The sequence below is a fragment of the Panulirus ornatus genome, chromosome 4 (genome assembly GCF_036320965.1).
Source record: "Panulirus ornatus isolate Po-2019 chromosome 4, ASM3632096v1, whole genome shotgun sequence".
NCBI lineage: Eukaryota > Metazoa > Arthropoda > Malacostraca > Decapoda > Palinuridae > Panulirus > Panulirus ornatus.
Genome location: NC_092227.1, coordinates 667,187 through 680,795, shown reverse-complemented (window position 1 = coordinate 680,795; position 13,609 = coordinate 667,187).

Here is a 13,609-nt window from a genome sequence, read left to right as displayed (position 1 = left end):
AGCGATATATCATCAGCGAACAACAACTGACTCACTTCCCAAGCCCTCTCATCCATAACAGACTGCATACTTACCCCTCTCTCCAAAACTCTTGCATTCACCTCCCTAACAATCCCATCCATAAACAAATTAAACAACCATGGAGACATCACGCACCCTTGCCGCAAACCGACATTCACTGAGAACCAATCACTTTCCTCTCTTCCTATCCTACTCATACTTATGCCTTACATCCTCGATAAAGACTTATCACTGCTTCCAGCAACTTGCCTCCCACACCATATACTCTTAATACCTTCCACAGGGCACCTCTATCAACGTTATCATATGCCTTCTCCAGATCCGTAAATGCTACATTCAAACCCATGTGTTTTTCTAAGTATTTCTCACATATATTCTTCAAATCAAACAGCTGAATAAGACATCCTCTACCACTTCTGAAACCACGATGCTCTTCCCCAATATATATATATATATATATATATATATATATATACATATATATATATATATATACATATATATATGTATATATATATATATATATATATACATATATATATATATATATATATATATATATATATATATATATATATATAATATATAAATATATATATATATATATATATATATATATATATAAATATATATATATATATATATATATATATATATATATATATATATATATATATATATATATATATATATATATATATATATATATATATATATATATATATATATATGGAAAGTATGTGAGAAATACTTAGAAAAACAAATGGATTTGTATGTAGCATTTATGGATCTGGAGAAGGCATATGATAGAGTTGATAGAGATGCTCTGTGGAAGGTATTAAGAATATATGGTGTGGGAGGCAAGTTGTTAGAAGCAGTGAAAAGTTTTTATCGAGGATGTAAGGCATGTGTACGTGTAGGACGAGAGGAAAGTGATTGGTTCTCAGTGAATGTAGGTTTGCGGCAGGGGTGTGTGATGTATCCATGGTTGTTTAACTTATTCATGGATGGGGTTGTTAGGGAGGTGAATGCAAGAGTTTTGGAAAGAGGAGCAAATATGCAGTCTGTTGTGGATGAGAGAGCTTGGGAAGTGAGTCAGTTGTTGTTCGCTGATGATACAGCGCTGGTGGCTGATTCATGTGAGAAACTGCAGAAGCTGGTGACTGAGTTTGGTAAAGTGTGTGAAAGAAGAAAGTTGAGAGTAAATGTGAATAAGAGCAAGGTTATTAGGTACAGTAGGGTTGAGGGTCAAGTGAATTGGGAGGTAAGTTTGAATGGAGAAAAACTGGAGGAAATGAAGTGTTTTAGATATCTGGGAGTGGATTTGGCAGCGGATGGAACCATGGAAGCGGAAATGAATCATAGGGTGGGGGAGGGGGCGAAAATTCTGGGAGCGTTGAAGAATGTGTGGAAGTCGAGAACATTATCTCGGAAACAAAAATGGGTATGTTTGAAGGAATAGTGGTTCCAACAATGTTGTATGGTTGTGGGGCGTGGGCTATGGATAGAGTGGTGCGCAGGAAGGTGGTTGTGCTGGAAATGAGATGTTTGAGGACAATATGTGGTGTGAGGTGGTTTGATCGAGTAAGTAATCATAGGGTAAGAGAGATGTGTGGTAATAAAAAGAGTGTGGTTGAGAGAGCAGAAGAGGGTGTTTTGAAATGGTTTGGTCACATGTAGAGAATGAGTGAGGAAAGATTGACCAAGAGGATATATGTGTCAGAGGTGGAGGGAACGAGGAGAAGTGGGAGACCACATTGGAGGTGGAAAGATGGAGTGAAAAAGATTTTGGGTGATCGAGGCCTGAACATGCAGGAGGGTGAAAGGCGTGCAAGGAATAGAGTGAATTGGGACAATGTGGTATACCGAGGCCGACGTGCTGTCAATGGATTGAACCAGGGCATGCGAAGCGTCTGGGGTAAACTATGGAAAGTTCTGTGGGGCCTGGATGTGGAAAGGGAGCTGTGGTTTCGGTGCATTATTACATGACATCTAGAGACTGAGTGTGAACGAATGTGGCCTTTGTTGTCTTTTCCTAGCGCTACCTCGCTCACATGAGGGGGGGGGAGGGTGTTATTCCATGTGTGGCGAGGTGGCGATGGAAATGAATAAAGGCAGACAGTATGAATTATGTACATGTGTATATATGTATATGTCTGTGTGTGTATATATATGTATACATTGAGTTGTATAGGTATGTATATTTGCGTGTGTGGACGTGTATGTATGTAAATGTGTATGTGGGTGGGTTGGGCCATTCTTTCGTCTGCTTAGTTGCGCTACCTCGCTAACACGGGAGACAGCGACAAAGCAAAATAGAATATATGTTGGGGTGAAGAGGGTGGTGAGAGTAAGTGAGCTTGGGAAGGAGACTTGTGTGAGGAAGTACCAGGAGAGACTGAGTACAGAATGGAAAAGGGTGAGAACAATGGAAGTAAGGGGAGTGGGGGAGGAATGGGATGTATTTAGGGAATCAGTGATGGATTGCGCAAAAGATGCTTGTGGCTTGAGAAGAGTGGGAGGTGGGTTAATTAGAAAGGGTAGTGAGTGGTGGGATGAAGAAGTTAGATTATTAGTGAAAGAGAAGAGAGAGGCATTTGGACGATTTTTGCAGGGAAAAAATGCAATTGAGTGGGAGATGTATGAAAAAAAGAGACAGGAGGTCAAGAGAAAGGTGCAAGAGGTGAAAAAGAGTTCAAATGAGAGTTGGGGTGAGAGAGTATCATTAAATTTTAGGGAGAATAAAAAGATGTTCTGGAAGGAGGTAAATAAAGTGCGTAAGACAAGGGAGCAAATGGGAACTTCAGTGAAGGGCGCAAATGGGGAGGTTATAACATGTAGTGGTGATGTGAGAAGGAGATGGAGTGAGTATTTTGAAGGTTTGTTGAATGTGTTTGATGATAGAGTGGCAGATATAGGGTGTTTTGGTCGAGGTGGTGTGCAAAGTGAGAGGGTTAGGGAAAATGATTTGGTAAACAGAGAAGAGGTAGTAAAAGCTTTGCGGAAGATGAAAGCCGGCAAGCCAGCAGGTTTGGATGGTATTGCAGTGGAATTTATTAAAAAAGGGGGTGACTGTATTATTGACTGGTTGGTAAGGTTATTTAATGTATGTATGACTCATGGTGAGGTGCCTGAGGATTGGCGGAATGCGTGCATAGTGCCATTGTACAAAGGCAAAGGGGATAAGAGTGAGTGCTCAAATTACAGAGGTATAAGTTTGTTGAGCATTTCTGGTAAATTATGTGGGAGGGTATTGATTGAGAGGATGAAGGCATGTACAGAGCATCAGATTGGGGAAGAGCAGTGTGGTTTCAGAAGTGGTAGAGGAAGTGTAGATCAGGTGTTTGATTTGAAGAATGTATGCGAGAAATACTTAGAAAAGCAAATGGATTTGTATGTAGCATTTATGGATCTGGAGAAGGCATATGATAGAGTTGATAGAGATGCTCTGTGGAAGGTATTAAGAATATATGGTGTGGGAGGCAAGTTGTTAGAAGCAGTGAAAAGTTTTTATCGAGGATGTAAGGCATGTGTACGTGTAGGAAGAGAGGAAAGTGATTGGTTCTCAGTGAATGTAGGTTTGCGGCAGGGGTGTGTGATGTCTCTATGGTTGTTTAATTTGTTTATGGATGGGGTTGTTAGGGAGGTGAATGCAAGAGTTTTGGAAAGAAGGGCAAGTATGAAGTCTGTTGTGGATGAGAGAGCTTGGGAAGTGAGTCAGTTGTTGTTCGCTGATGATACAGCGCTGGTGGCTGATTCATGTGAGAAACTGCAGAAGCTGGTGACTGAGTTTGGTAAAGTGTGTGAAAGAAGAAAGTTAAGAGTAAATGTGAATAAGAGCAAGGTTATTAGGTACAGTAGGGTTGAGGGTCAAGTGAATTGGGAGGTAAGTTTGAATGGAGAAAAACTGGAGGAAGTAAAGTGTTTTAGATATCTGGGAGTGGATCTGGCAGCGGATGGAACCATGGATGCGGAAGTGGATCATAGGGTGGGGGAGGGGGCGAAAATCCTGGAAGCCTTGAAGAATGTGTGGAAGTCTAGAACATTATCTCGGAAAGCAAAAATGGGTATGTTTGAAGGAATAGTGGTTCCAACAGTGTTGTATGGTTGCGAGGCGTGGGCTATGGATAGAGTTGTGCGCAGGAGGATGGATGTGCTGGAAATGAGATGTTTGAGGACAATGTGTGGTGTGAGGTGGTTTGCTCGAGTAAGTAACGTAAGGGTAAGAGAGATGTGTGGAAATAAAAAGAGCGTGGTTGAGAGAGCAGAAGAGGGTGTTTTGAAATGGTTTGGGCACATGGAGAGAATGAGTGAGGAAAGATTGACCAAGAGGATATATGTGTCGGAGGTGGAGGGAACGAGGAGAAGTGGGAGACCAAATTGGAGGTGGAAAGATGGAGTGAAAAAGATTTTGTGTGATCGGGGCCTGAACATGCAGGAGGGTGAAAGGAGGGCGAGGAATAGAGTGAATTGGATCGATGTGGTATACCGGGGTTAACGTGCTGTCAGTGGATTGAATCAGGGCATGTGAAGCGTCTGGGGTAAACCATGGAAAGCTGTGTAGGTATGTATATTTGCGTGTGTGGACGTATGTATATACATGTGTATGGGAGTGGGTTGGGCCATTTCTTTCGTCTGTTTCCTTGCGCTACCTCGCAAACGCGGAAGACAGCGACAAAGCAAAAAAAAGAAAAAAAAAAAAAAATATATATATATATATATATATATATATATATATATATATATATATTATCCTTCTAGAAGCCGACAAACATGGAGGATTACATTACAGACAGTTCACTTTCGGTGAAGAAAAAGTTTATAGTTACTCACAGTTAAAGTTGACCTGAAACCAAAATGACTCTCGGTTACCTCCCAATTCTTCTTTCCAAATGAGGTTATTTCTTCGTCACATTCCTCTTTCAAAATGGCGTTAAGTGGTGAGCATGCATAAAAAAAGACTCTTGAGAATCATGTTGAGGTTTCTAGAAAACTGCGAGGGATAAACTTAAGTTCCTAGAAATCTGCAATGAGTAAACTTGGGTTTCTAGAAGAATGAGGTAAAGATAAAAGATTTTGAGCCATTATTTGTAGAAGAATCACTTCCCATCACTCATAACTCGTGATATTATACTAAGATAATAGCTATCTAAACGCGTGAATTCAGATTTTTTTGCAACACTAACTCGAGAAAATTTCTATCTATCTTTAAAAGCACAAACAGCCATATGACTTAAGATGATGATGAGGAGTTACACTGAGTATATGACCGTTACTATGTAAAGTTAAAAAACTTGCTGTGTGAGAGGCTGTTGCATGATCTCATGGAGGAGAGAGGCTGCCGGTGTATTGATTCCTCGGTCAACGTTCCCGCCGGTATGATAAGTTTCATGAGGAGTCTTAAAGAGAGAGTTGAAGCTTCGTACCCACACACTGTCTCCGCTCCATGAGAGCCAACCACTTCCCAGCGTCAGAGAGAGTACTTATAATATAAGCACATCCAGTTTTGTTGTTGATGCTCTGAAAACTAAAGAATACTATCAGTAGGAATATAACAAGCTATGTATCAAGGACATGGCTCCTGAAAACTTTGTACTGTTCTGTGATTGAGTTGCATGAGACTGTAGCGACTTCATCTAGTCTTTCCTCCTCCCCTACGATCATACACTATAACAACGACAGCCTTCTCCCAGACACCTTGCAATAGATCACCCTTCATTGCCGGTATGCCTTCACTGCGGAATCCATAATGGCGATCAGAAAGTACGGACTGAGACGCTGAGGGTTTAAAGAAAGAGAGTAAAGGAGTGTCTCAGAAACTCTAGAGATAACAAAAGTTAGAGTAATGGGGCAGTGACTGGGAGAGTTGGAGTAACGTAAATACAACAAAAGCCGACCACAGTCTTCATCTCCTCACAGTAGAGGGAGCAGGAAGCGCTGCCTCAGTACGAGACTTCTTCATACACAAAGGAATTGCTTTTGACTCCAACTTAAACTAACACCAAAAACTAGAATAGCAAGATGTGTCATTCTTGGTAGGAACATTAGCTGCAGGATTCTAGGACAGATCTATCTATGGTCACGGTTAAACGTCTGTATCAGCAGACCAACTTTACATCATGTTACAGCTCACGTGATATTAAGCCAAAAGTCTTCTGGGATTTTTGTTTTGTAGCCCAGAAACCCTTTTGTTTTGAATTGAAATATGCTATAATGAAACGCTTCTATACTTAAAACAATCACAGAAAGTGTCTCATAATTTTTTCCCAAGCCAACAGATGCCCTACAAATAGAAACCGACTAATCACACAATTTTCTAGAGAAGTAACCAGTGATTACTAATCTATACGCCTTCATGTCCCTCGATATATATTTCAATCCTAAATTCGATTTCAGTGTGAAAAAAAGCCTTATACTGAGGTTTTCAAGCAAATCTACTAATCTCACAAAAATATCAAAAATTGGAGGTAATTGTTTTGCCCAAAAACAGTTTCGGTTTAAAATTGAAATATGTTTCAATGAAATGCCTCTATACTTGAAATAATCATGGAAAATATTGCCTCATAATGCCTCCCAAAGCTGACAGATACCCAATGAATACGAACCGAATAATCAGTGAATCTTTTGTAGAACTATAGATTAAATAGTTTTACACAGGCCTTAATGTCCACAACCATATATATCAACTTCAGAATCAATTTTTTTCAGGGTCGATACTGTAGGAATCCTTGTTCGAGTTGACTGAAAACAACAATGATTGAACAACGGTTTGGATGAGAGTCTGACGCAGAAGAGGATTTATGCCTCCATTCCCGTCAAATTATGCTGTAATGTACGCTCGATAAACTATGCCATCGTCCTTACACAAATAGCGACACCTCTGTAGAAAAAATAATCATATTAATTCAGTCAGCGCTGCTAAAGTGGTGGCGTCAGAGGTGGCATTAGCAAGAGTAGGTGTGATGGGTGAGGACATCTGCAGTTTAAACAGTGGGAGTGAAATTTTGTGAAAGGATTTCAACCACTGTGTGCGGTGTACTATGAAGTCCTCAGCTTTAAGGATGAGAGAAAGTCATGGTTTCTTGGCAGAAATTCAGAAACTGAACCATATCATAAAGTAGTTTGAGTTAGAAGAAAATAAGGTGTAAAGCAGAAATATAGTGACACTTTGGAGTCCAGTCATAATTCTTCCTAAAGATCGTCATCACAACTGTTACAGATAACATCATTCTGATGTACTAGTAAGCATTTTTAACTTCCCATCACAGAAGTTCAAATCTTTAAACTCTTGTGGCTAAAGATTACATTCGGTGAAATATCAACTCGCTGAGCATGATACCTGGAAACTGTGAAAACATCATCAGATACAAGAGAACGTGAAGCAAAATTGAAGAACAACAGAGAACAACCAGAAACATCAAACAATGTAGTCGTGCATAACGGAACACCGGAGGTCAAGTAACACAGTGAACTTCAGGAAGAGATACGAAGACAAGAGACAAGTCACTGAAGGAACGTGGGAACATATGATTGCCGGAACCCCAGGTATCTGAAAGGAAAAAAACTCGACAGAACATGATGCAATATGACAGGACACGAGGAAAAAATAGAAGAACACAGGGGTATATGAAAGAACATGGGAAAACGAACCGGAATGAAATGGAACATATCATGACATGATATATGTAGGAACACCGGAATATCTGAAAATTCAAGATAACACAAGGACTCATTCTAGTTCACGGAAAAATACAGGGATAATTGTTTGATAAATTAGAGGGAAATAAAAGCAACACAAGATAAAAGAATGGGAACATTAGGCTGGACCTGAGGAAAAGCTATGATGGCTGTCACTCATGTGTATTCCTGGGAAACAGAAAATTATTTCTGAACATTAATATCATTTTTCTGCTTCGTGTATCCCACGCGAATGGAACCTTACTAGAGAATGGTATATATATGTAAATATATATATATATATATATATATATATATATATATATATATATATATATATATATATATATATATACACTTTTTTTTTTTGTCGCTGTCTCCCACGTTTGCGAGGTAGCGCAAGGAAACAGACGAAAGAAATGGCCCAACCCACCCCTATATATACATATATATATATATATATATATATATATATATATATATATATATATATATACAACAAATAAAACATGGAAAATTGCTGGAAATTGGTGGCTATCACTAAAATACAATTTTCTATGCTGTAAAGTATATTAGAATTACCCCAGACTAAAAATGTTCCATATATCAATCAAGAATTAAGCTAAATTCGACTGTCAAGAAATCCTAAGTTCACAGTGTAAGAGATATTCCTTTGCTATACAAGTCATGTAAATGATTCATGTCAGATGGAACTACTCACATGAAACGGATTTCTGGAATAATAAGTACTTAGTGAATGACCCACAGTGGTAAGTTTGCAGTGCACAGTTGCACTAAAAGTTTTCGCAAGTTGCACACAGAGTATATAAGACGAACTGCAGTTAACGTGTTCCCACTCAAGCTACATCTCCAATATCTCGAAGTTGCACGTCACCTAGAAATGGTCGAGACAAACGATGACCAGTTGTTTTCAGTATTAAGCGGTTGTAATGACGACTTCAAAAATTGTTCTAAGGTAAACAGCAATAACTGCGAAGGACAGGATGAAGGACAGAAGACCTGTGTAGAAAACAGGCATGGTCTTCAACCATACTGAGATATCTCTTTCTCCGGAACCAGTTATCTGGTCATGAGGAATGGTATAGTGCACGTCCTCAGTCTGGTGTTGTGATGAGGAACAAGCATCAAAACAGCATTAACTGAGGTGGATGAGGTAGGCGGCTGTGTCATCTCAGTGCCTGCTGAACACATGCTTCAAGAGTAAGAGATCACCTGCTCTCGTCCTCACAAGCTGTGCATTGCGTCACCTACACATGTCTGCTGACAACAACAACAAAAGTAGAATTATGTGGAAAGAGTGTTTGTCAGGTCCATGTTCCAACAGTTGCCCCAGCACGGGGTGACATTTGTTGCATTTTTCTCACTGGTTTGTAAAGTAAGATTTTACTATGCAATTTCTTCATCTCGTAGGATGGATCTCATATGGACAACACCTAGATATTTAATGCCAGAGATAAGATTAGTTTTTATCTATAAGATGACCCATCTATAAGTCAATGAATATTTTCATAAATTACTAGTGTGCGATTTCCTCAACTCTCGAGTAAATCACATCTCTGGTACTATGTGCTGTCGTATCTGTACAAACATCATTCGTTCAAACTCTGGAAAGTGTAGTTTGATGTTGTTACATATACCAGGCTTTTGCCTGGTATGGGTCATTTTCCTGGTAACGACCGTTCTCAGCTCTGTAGGTGTACTTATCACGATAAATAACAAAAAGTCTAAACTAATGGCCAATTTCACTTGTCTCCACGATGACGTTTCATTACCAGTGAGTGTAAACTGGTGTTATCTAGACCTGATTAATGACCAGATCCAGGGATTCCTTCCGTAAGACTTAGCAGTGTTAATATGTATGACAGCGGGGCTGAGTGTGCCTTAGCAGGAGAGCAATGACCAGAAATAATCCAACTGCGGATGACTTCCAGCAATTGTCAATGTCCAGAATACTGACTAGTATCAATAGTACTCGGTAGAGGTCTGGCCTGAATATTGCAGCATCTCCATCTTTCAAGACGAAAGACAGGAGTAAGAACACAGGTTCATAGATCTTACGGTCCGTTACGTTACCAACTGGCACAATGCTATCGCACAGATCCTGTAAACAATCAGATCAACACAAAGTGTCATCAAGTTAGCCAGAAACTACTAAACATCATCTCACAAAGGCAGGGCTTTGGCACATACTGCTGTACAGATTCCAGATGCTGTTACATGATCTCAGCGTTCACCATCTGGGTAACCATCGCCGTGTAGATCCCTCAAGACGTTATCCCAGCACACCTAGCCTATCGCTTGACACAGCACTGTCATGGAGTTCCTACAAGCTGTCATATCATCAGACACAGGTATACTGAACTGATAGATTTCCAGTGAACAGCGCTTCATGCAAAGAAGCAAATATATCAAGTGGTTGCCTGCCTCACTCATATCATCATGAGGCAGACCTGGCACTGTTGGGCCCTAGGAGTTCTATCAATCCTTAGGTAAGCTGAGACCTACGGAGCAGGTATGTACCAAACACACGCTAGGCAAGGATCACACGGCTTGGCGGCTGACGCAAAGTGAGGATGAAGTTATGCTGGAGCCGAGAGTTCCTGCTGTAGTGTTCTTCAGAAGCTGGACATACTACCTTCAAAGGGAACGGGGACGTATGTGCTTGATACACAGAGCCACACTGACTGCTTCCATACACTACGGCATCACTCCAGCAATAATGTAGGTGAAGCTATAGAGTGAGGGAAGGAAATTACCAGTAACGATTCCATGCTGGTCTCGTTGATTACTCTCAATAATCGAAGGGCACGAAGCAAGGAGACCGTGAGCGCTGTGAGAGACTTAGGGTGCATGCACGCTAATAATGGACTCGGTGCAATAATAGCCATAACCTAGACATTCCCCTCGACAGAATGTGGTCCAAGCGAATTGGTCGAAACGCCATTGCTGTCATTAACATACACCCTGGCTCGTTAATGTTTTACGGAGGTGGACCAGTTGGGGGAACCCAGCTCGACGTTCCACGGATCCCCTCTTCCTCCACAAGGACTGATTTAGCTTTCTGAACGGCTGGCCATCGGGAATGTTGGCAGGTCAAGAGTCTTTCTTTTGGCCTTATTATGTTATCCTGTGTTACGTGTAATGTTAAACCTTATGATTTTTCCCTTTTCATTGTGGAACTCAACCTCCCGATGCATTACATAATAGCTTGACCATTCTCCCTTTCTAAAAGTCGGCTTTCGATTTCCTCTGAACTTCATGAACCATTTCTTTCCATTTCTTTTTAATCCCTTCTACCCTCCCAGTGTGGCATTCAGTGCTTCTATTGGTTGATAACGTAGGTCTGTGGCTGTTGTCATGATAACGTAGGTCTGTGGCTGTTGTCATGAGAGAAAATAAATGCTACTGTGAGCTCGTCGGGGGAGCGACCTCTGCCCACACCTGGTAGATGGAGGGATATCCAGGATCGTCTGCCGCGCTGGTGCGTGTGGCGGAACCAGCAGACTGTCTGTCTTGCTGTATCTACATATTGACTCATGATAGTAAGGTAGATAACCCATGATACAGTAGTATGGTAGATGACCCATGACACAGTAGTATGGTAGATGACCTATGATACAGTAGTATGGTAGATGACCCATGCTACAGTAGTGTGGTAGATGACCTATGATACAGTAGTATGGTAGATGACCCATGCTACAGTAGTGTGGTAGATGACCCATGATACAGTATTATGGTAGATGATCCATGCTACAGTAGTATGGTAGATGACCCATGCTACAGTAGTATGGTAGATGACCCATGCTACAGTAGTATGGTAGATGACCCATGATACAGTAGTATGGTAGATGACACATGATACAGTAGTATGGTAGATGACCCATGATACAGTGGTATGGTAGATGACACATGATACAGTAGTATGGTAGATGATCCATGATACAGTGGTATGGTAGATGCTGACTTTAGTTATCTTTTTTTGTTTTGCTGACGTAAATATCCCGTTATGATTTTGTTATCCTTCTTTACTTTGTGATTAAAAGTTACCGTCGAGATTGTTACAATAGTCTACATAAAAGAGGCAATGATATGATTTCAGGTAGTTAGTGCGTATAATTATCATTATCATAAATTTTGAGAAAATTTCGTCTGAAGATATGAAAATCACATGAATTAATAACACGTAAAGTTGATTTATTTTTTTGTTGGTGGGGTTGGGGGTGTGAGGTGGAGGAGATTATGTCTGAATGTGGTGTGGAGGGTATCATAGCAGTAGAAGTCATAGCATAAATACAATATGATAGTTCCCATAATGACAAATTCGTATACTTTCAATTTTCTGGTGGCATTTGCAATTCGAAACTGATGATGAAAAATATGCGAATTTCTTTGAACAGAAGCTGTATGATATTTGATGAAAAAGTCAGTAGAGGATTACTTTTTTTCCTTAACTGTGATAACATATTTCGCATCGTAAGGTTATGGTCAGGAACCTTATGAATATTACCAACTAATTTGAGAACGTTACCCTCGAGGCCTCAAGGTCATACAATTTATGAGAATGTTTCCTCTCTTCATCTTAGACAATAAAAATGTTTATGGAAAAAGTATCAACAAAATCATGACTATCGACAAGGGCAAAGACACATGCCACACAGGAGATGAGGTTGGCTCTGTAGGTATAAGGTTTGTGGTAATGATCCTTTTTTGATAACATACAGTCAGTATGAAATGAAAAACAAATAAGAAACCCAAGACTCAGAAACAGATAAAAACGCTCGTTGTCATGGGAAGAAAGTAGGTTTAATTTTTCCCTCGATACATAATATACAAACTGTAAAGAAGGAGGTATTTCACGAGTAGGTTTAACGGTAAAGAAGGAAGTATTTCACGAGGAGGTTGGTATTTCACGAGTAGGTTTAACACAATTTTGTTATGTTTGCTGCACAGCTTTAAATCATGAAAGGTCTTCAGTAACTCACAAACCAAAGGTAATATCACATGAGCTACGGCGTCAAAGTATGACACTGACAATTTCCATAGCCACTCAAGTTATATTCCATCCCATTATGAGCCATTAACACACCCACACAATATATTACATGCAACATACAAGTTCCACACCCACACCCACACAACTTACAACTTCCAGTGTGTAGCTGAGGCCATTCATTTACGCTTAATGTATCATGTTTTTCCATCTAGTTTCGACATCTTTTATCTTTCCCTCACTATGTACCACCAGAGCTCTTTAGAATACAAGCATTTATATATACATTCAAATATGTGGATTATGTATGAGCTATGTAGGATATAACTCATCATACATCATAAGATAGAGACATGCCGTAAAACAATATATAAATTGGCAGCAGAGACCTCGGGAACGTCTGCGTGCGTACCTGACAATCCTGGTGTTGCTTATGTGGTAATTCAAAACTGAATCTTCGTTCAGAGGAATCATCTCGTGACGTGATCACGTGTTAAACACCTCTCGAGCCCATGTACACCCGTGGTCACATTTCCTTAAGAGAGGCGTCATTGACCTCTCTCTCTCTCTCTCTCTCTCTCTCTCTCTCTCTCTCTCTCTCTCTCTCTCTCTCTCTCTCTCTCTCTCTCTCGTCCAATGAAAGAGCCGTTAGAAGGTAATCTTGTAGAGCTGGAGAGTTGAGTCTATGGAACAACTACCAACTACCTGATCGACATTAGCGCACAACACATTCATTATCACTTGTATCTAGTGCTATAGTCTAGTCACGCGGATGAGGGGCAAACAGTTTTTCCTTTCCAGGTCGTGTCTATTCCCTTAAAATGTGCACTTGGCGATAAGTTATTTCTGGGGCAAACTTGGAGCAGAATGCCACATGTCTCCTCATGGAAGGGTGTTAGC